The sequence below is a fragment of the Arachis hypogaea genome, chromosome 8 (genome assembly GCF_003086295.3).
Source record: "Arachis hypogaea cultivar Tifrunner chromosome 8, arahy.Tifrunner.gnm2.J5K5, whole genome shotgun sequence".
NCBI classification, from domain to species: domain Eukaryota; kingdom Viridiplantae; phylum Streptophyta; class Magnoliopsida; order Fabales; family Fabaceae; genus Arachis; species Arachis hypogaea.
In genome coordinates, this window is record NC_092043.1 from 24,091,333 (window position 1) to 24,097,875 (window position 6,543).

The 6,543-nt window shown below is 40.8% G+C and overlaps 1 non-coding gene across 1 annotated transcript; it reads left to right on the forward strand.

Moving 5' to 3' along the window:
* Nucleotides 1-4,292: 4,292 nt before the first annotated feature.
* Nucleotides 4,293-4,396, forward strand: LOC112708622 (small nucleolar RNA R71). The gene has a single exon (XR_003156468.1). It is a non-coding gene; the product is annotated as a small nucleolar RNA R71 (small nucleolar RNA).
* Nucleotides 4,397-6,543: the final 2,147 nt, after the last annotated feature.

A 6,543-nucleotide genomic window follows, 5' to 3' on the forward strand; every position in this document is an offset into this window, starting at 1 on the left:
ATGGCAAGCTTTTCCATATACTAGTTGGTAAGGAGACATTCCAATTGGTGTTTTGAAAGCTGTCCTATATGCCCAAAGAGCATCATCTAGCTTAATCGACCAGTCCTTCCTTGAAGTTCCCACAGTCTTTTCCAGGCTTCTTTTGAGTTCCCTATTAGATATTTCGGCTTGCCCACTTGTCTGTGGATGGTATGGTGTGGCTACCTTGTGTTTGACTCCATATTTTAGAAGCAATGCCTCTAATGGTTTGTTGCAGAAGTGGCTTCCTCCATCACTGATGATTGCTCTTGGAACCCCAAAACGGCAAAAAATGTGTTTTCTGAGGAAGTTCATGACTACCTTATTATCATTGGTTGGAGTTGCTATTGCTTCAACCCATTTGGAGACATAGTCTACTGCCACAAGAATGTAATTATTTGAGTATGAGGTGGGAAAGGGTCCCATGAAATCTATTCCCCATACATCAAACAATTCAAGTTCCAGAATGAATTGTTGTGGCATTTCATTTCTTCTTGGCAGGTTCCCCGCTTTCTGGCATTCATGGCAGTGCTTTATTAGTTCCTTTGCATCTTTGAAGATAGTGGGCCAATAAAAACCACACTGCAACACCTTGGCTGCTGTTCTTTCTCCTACAAAATGTCCTCCATAAGTGGAGCCATGGCAGTCCCATAAGACTTCCCTTCCTTCTTCCTCTGATATGCATCTTCTGAGTATGCCATCCGAACATTTTTTGAACAAGTATGGTTCGTCCCAGATGAAGTATTTGGCATCATTTACTAATTTCTTCTTTTGATGCTTGTTAAATTCCAACGGCAAACTCCCAGTGGCTTTGAAGTTTGCTATGTCTGCAAACCAGGGTGCTTTGTGAATTACCATGAGTTGTTCATCAGGGAAGCACTCATTTATATGTGTGCTTTGTGTGCTTCCTTCTTCACATGGTATTCTTGATAAATGGTCTGCCACCTTGTTCTCTACACCCTTCTTGTCTTTGATTTCAATGTCAAATTCCTGCAACAAAAGAACCCATCTAATAAGTCTTGGTTTGGATTCTTGTTTAGCAAGCAAGTATTTTAAAGCTGAATGATCAGTGAAGACAATGACTTTAGATCCAATGAGATAGGATCTAAATTTGTCAAATGCAAAGACTATTGCCAAGAGTTCTTTTTCAGTGGTTGTGTAATTCCTTTGGTTATCATTCAAGACTTTACTGGCATAATAAATCACATGTACCAAATTGTCTTTCCTTTGTCCTAACACTGCCCCAATAGCAAGGTCTGATGCATCACACATCAGTTCAAAAGGTAAGTTCCAATCAGGCGGGGCAATGATAGGTGCAGAGGAAAGTTTTTGCTTCAAAAGTTCATAGGCTAGCATGCAATTTTTATCAAATACAAAGGGTGTATCAGAGACAAGCAAGTTACTCAAAGGTTTGGCTATTTTAGAAAAGTCTCTAATAAACCTTCTATAAAAGCCAGCGTGTCCCAAAAAACTCCTAACTGCCTTGACATTACTTGGTGGAGGTAGTTTTTCAATGAGTTCCACCTTAGCTCTGTCCACCTCAATGCCTCTATTAGACACTTTATGGCCAAGGACTATTCCTTCTGTGACCATGAAATGACACTTTTCCCAGTTTAATACTAGGTTGGTCTCTTGGCATCTCTTAAGCACCAAGGCAAGGTGGTGTAGGCAGCTAGGAAAAGAATTTCCAAACACAGAAAAATCATCCATGAAAACTTCAATAAACTTTTCGATCATGTCCGAAAAGATAGACAGCATGCACCTTTGGAAAGTGGCAGGTGCATTGCACAATCCAAAGGGCATGTGTCTATACGCAAAAACTCCATATGGGCAAACAAATGATGTTTTCTCTTGATCTCTTGGATCAACTACTATCTGATTATAGCCTGAGTATCCATCCAGAAAGCAATAGTAAGCATGTCCTGCAAGCCTTTCAAGCATCTGATCCATGAATGGGAGTGGGAAATGATCTTTTCTGGTGGCTTCATTGAGCTTCCTGTAGTCTATGCACATCCTCCACCCAGTGACAGTTCTTGTGGGTATGAGTTCGTTCCTCTCATTTGGCACCACAGTTATGCCACCTTTCTTGGGAACTACATGGATGGGGCTAACCCATGGGCTATCAGAAATGGGGTAGATTACCCCTGCCTGCCATAACTTCATGACCTCCTTTTGTACCACTTCTTTCATGACGGGATTCAATCTTCTCTGAGCTTGAATGGAGGGTCTAGCATCCTCTTCTAACAAGATTTTATGCATGCATATGGATGAACTTATCCCCTTCAAATCAGCTAGGGTCCATCCAATGGCATCTTGATGAGTTTGTAGCACCTTGATCAATTCTTCTTCCTGTTCTTGGCTCAGGGCAGAGCTAATGATAACAGGATGGCTCTCATCACTACCCAAGTATGCATACTTGAGATTAGAGGGCAATGCTTTGAGCTCAAGTTTTGGTGCTTCCTTCTCTTCTTTCACTCTCTCTGGCATGCTTGGCATGGTTGTTTCAGCAGCCTTGATGTCACTAACTTCAATATCCTTGGTGAACTCATCCTCTGCCACTTCCTTTGTTGTTTTCTCAAAGGTTTCTTGTACTGCAATGTCCACTACATCCACCCTCATGCATTCCTTTAGTGATTCTGATGGATAGCTCATTGCCTTGAATACGTTAAACACCAACTGCTCATCATGTAGTCTAAGAGTGAGTTCACCCTTTTGGACATCTATGATGGCTCCAGCAGTAGCCAGGAAGGGTCTTCCCAGGATTATCGAAGCCTTGGCTTCTTCCTCCATATCTAACACCACAAAATCGGCGGGAAATATAAAATCTCCCACTTTCACCAACAAATCCTCAACTATCCCATGAGGGAATTTAAAAGTTCGATCTGCCAATTGGAGGGCCATTCTTGTTGGTTTGGCTTCCTCAATCTTCATTCTTTTCATCATTGTTAGAGACATCAAATTGATACTGGCCCCTAAGTCACACAAGGCCTTCTCCACCATGACTTCTCCTATGATGCAGGGGATTTGGAAACTGCCTGGATCCTTCAATTTCTGAGGCAATTTGTGTTGAATGATGGCACTGCATTCTTCAGTCAACAACACAGTTTCCTCATTTCTCCAGCTTCTCTTCTTGGTCATTAATTCCTTTAAGAATTTTGCATAGAGTGGCATTTGCTCTATTGCCTCAGCAAACGGAATGTTGATTTGAAGCTTCTTGAAAATCTCCAAGAATCTGGAGAATTGGCCATCCTTTTCACTTTTCATCAAACGTTGAGGATATGGTGCTTTGGGTGTATAAGGTTTCAGGACCTCTTTTTCTTTTTCTTTTGTTGTAGACGGTGTAAAAGATTGCCCCTGTTCATTGTCTCTCACATTTTCCTTTGCTTCATCCTCTGTGGTTTCCTTTGAGATCTCCTCTAGCTTCTTTCCACTTCTGAGGGTTATGGCCTTACATTCTTCCCTTGCAATAGCCTTGGCAGCATGAGAAACGCTTGGCCCAGGGGTTTGCTTAGACAAATACCCAATTTGATTTTCTAGCTTCTCGATGGCAGCTCCTTGGTTTTGCAAGTTAGAATTTCTTCTTCCTTAAAGGCTTTCAATTCGGTTATGTCTTGACCCATGGTTGCAAGCATTCCTTCTATCCTGTTTAATTGATCTTGAAATTGTTGGCTCGGATTAGGTTGGGCAGGTTGATTATTTTGGCCATGATATGGTGGTTGGGAGTAAGTGTTTTGTGTGGCTTGGTATGATCTTTGGTTGAAGTTTTGGTATGTGGAATTGTTATGTTGGTTGTGGTTGTAAGGTTTGTGGTTTTGTGGTTGGGTTTGCTGGTTTCCCCACCCAAAGTTTGGGTGGTTTTTCCATCCTGGGTTGTAAGTGTTGGAATGTGGATCATATGATTGCCTTTGTTGGTTTCCCACATAGTTGGCCTCTTCCCAATCACCTCCTTCAGTGCTTACTTCCTCTTGATCTTGTGTGTGTATTGCAGCCACTTGCTTTATGTCTAATTTCCTGGTGAGCTCTGCTAGTTGCTTGGCAAACACCTTGTTTTGGGCTAGAATTGTATCAACATGGTTCAGCTCCATGACTCCCTTAGTGTTGTGCCTCTCTGAAGCATAGTAGTACTCATTCTCAGCCACTGTCTCAATCACTTCAATGGCTTCTTCACAGTCTTTTTCCTATTCAATGAACCTCCTGATGAATGGTCTACAGCCTTCCTTGATTCATAAGAAAGTCCATCATAGAAAATATGCAATTGCACCCAGTCATGGAACATGTCTGGTGGGCATTTCCTTGTCAAATCCTTGAATCTCTCCCATGCCTCGTAGAGAGTTTCACCCTCTTGTTGTCTAAAAGTCTGAACCTCAGATCGAAGCCTATTGACCTTTTGTGGGGGGTAGAAACGTGCCAGAAACTTGCTTTCCACCTCATCCCAGGTTGTTAGGCTCCCCCTTGGAAATGATTCCAGCCACTTAGCTGCCTTGTCCCTAAGTGAAAATGGGAACAAGAGCAGTTTGTAGGCATCTTCCTGAACTCCATTGGACTTCACAGTGTCACAAATTCTCAGGAATTTTGTGAGATGTTGGTTTGGATCTTCATTAGCACTCCCACCAAATGAACAATGATCCTCCACCAGTGATATTAGCTGTGGTTTAAGTTCAAAATTGTTGGCCTGAATGGGTGGTTTCTGAATGCTGCTACCACAATTCCCAGAGGTTGGGTTTATGTATGAACCAAGAACCCTCCTCTCGGGAATGGCATTGTTTCCATCAGCTCTCTCATGGTTGTGAACTTCTCTATCCATGTTGAGATCTAGAGCTTTCTCAAAATTGTCCTCAGATTCTCCTTCAGATTCTTCTTCTCCCAGTACTCTCTTCCTTCTTGCTTCCCTTCTAAGTTTATGAAGGGTCCTCTCTGGTTCGGTATATGGAGGAGTTGATGTCTCTCCTCTCCTACCTGTCATACAAGAACACAGCACAGGCAACAAACAAGTGAAATACTCTTGGTTAATGGAAGAGTATGGTTAGAGCAGTTGAGGAATTAATTCAAATAGTTAGTGGGTCAGTGAGTTAGTTGCTTGAATTTAAAGGCATAAAGAAAGAAAGCAAATAACAGAGTGCAGAAATTAAAATTCAACAAGTAACTTGAACGGAATTAACAAAACAAGAAAAATGCTCAATCTAGTTAACTTCCAATTTGAGAATTGTCAATCGAAAACCAATCCCCGGCAACGGCGCCATAAACTTGATACTAGCCATAAACTTGATAGCTACGATTTAGGAAATTGCACAATCGGCAAAAATTCCTTCCGGCAAGTGCACCGGTTATCGTCAAGTAAAAACTCACAATAGAGTGAGGTCGAATCCCACAAGGATTGGTTGAATGAGCAATTCGGATTAGAAGTTTGTTCTAGTTGAGCGGAATCAAGATTTAGATGAGAATTGCGGAATCTTAAATTGCATGAATTAAAGAGCGAGAAGTTAAAGTGCTGAAATTAAAAAGGGATCGGGGTGATTGCATGAAATTAATTGCAGAATGTAAAGAGAAAGTGTAGATCAGAAATGGGGAATTCATTGGGTTTCAGGAGATATTGAGATCTCCGAATCAAAACATTTTTATCCCTTCCTCAACCAATGCATTCATTGAATTTTGCTTGGCAATCTTATATGATTGGATCCCAATTCCTTGGCTCACCAATTCTCTCTAAAAACAAACAAATTCCCAATCCCTTGGTTTAAATGTTCATAAGAAGAGATGATGCTCGATCACTGATTATACCACACAGTTTCATGAACCACAATTTGGTAGGATTACATGTCACAATATCCATCCAAACCCCAATCCAATTCACTGTGAGAAAACTTCTCTAGCATGAATCCTCCATTCCTTTCCCAAGGTTCCGAAGGATTCCAATTATGGATAGTCTCTTTCCCAAGACAACTAACCAATGGAATTAGATCGAGAAGCTTTCTAACAAAATTCAAGAGAAAAGATTGAAGAAGAAGATAAAAACTATGATTGATTCATTGAATTACAATAGAGCTCCCTAACCCAATGAAAGGGGTTTAGTGAATCATAGCTCTGAATTCAATTACAAAGAGTATGAAAACTAGCAAAATGATCAAAAAGTTCCCAAGTGTAAAAGTGCTCACTAACTTAAATTCTATCCTATTTATACACTTTCTAAATTGAGCTTCTGTTGTGTTTCATGGGCTTTGAGGCCTTTCCCTGATTTCCTTTTGCTTTGGGTTTATGGTCCATAATCTTGATGAGGCTGTGATCCAATTCTGTAACATTCATTGAGCAAACTTAGTGATAATCAAGTAATGACACATGACTCAACAAATTGAAATTCCAGACTCATCAATTCTTCAGGCCCAATCCCATAAACCATGATATTCAATTGGGTTTCATACCATAATACGTTTAAGTTAATGTTTGGTGCTCAAATGCTAACTTAAACTTCAATATATTTGGCCCAGAAACCCTTTCAAAAAGTGGCGTTTAAGTTGCAGTTTAAGCTTA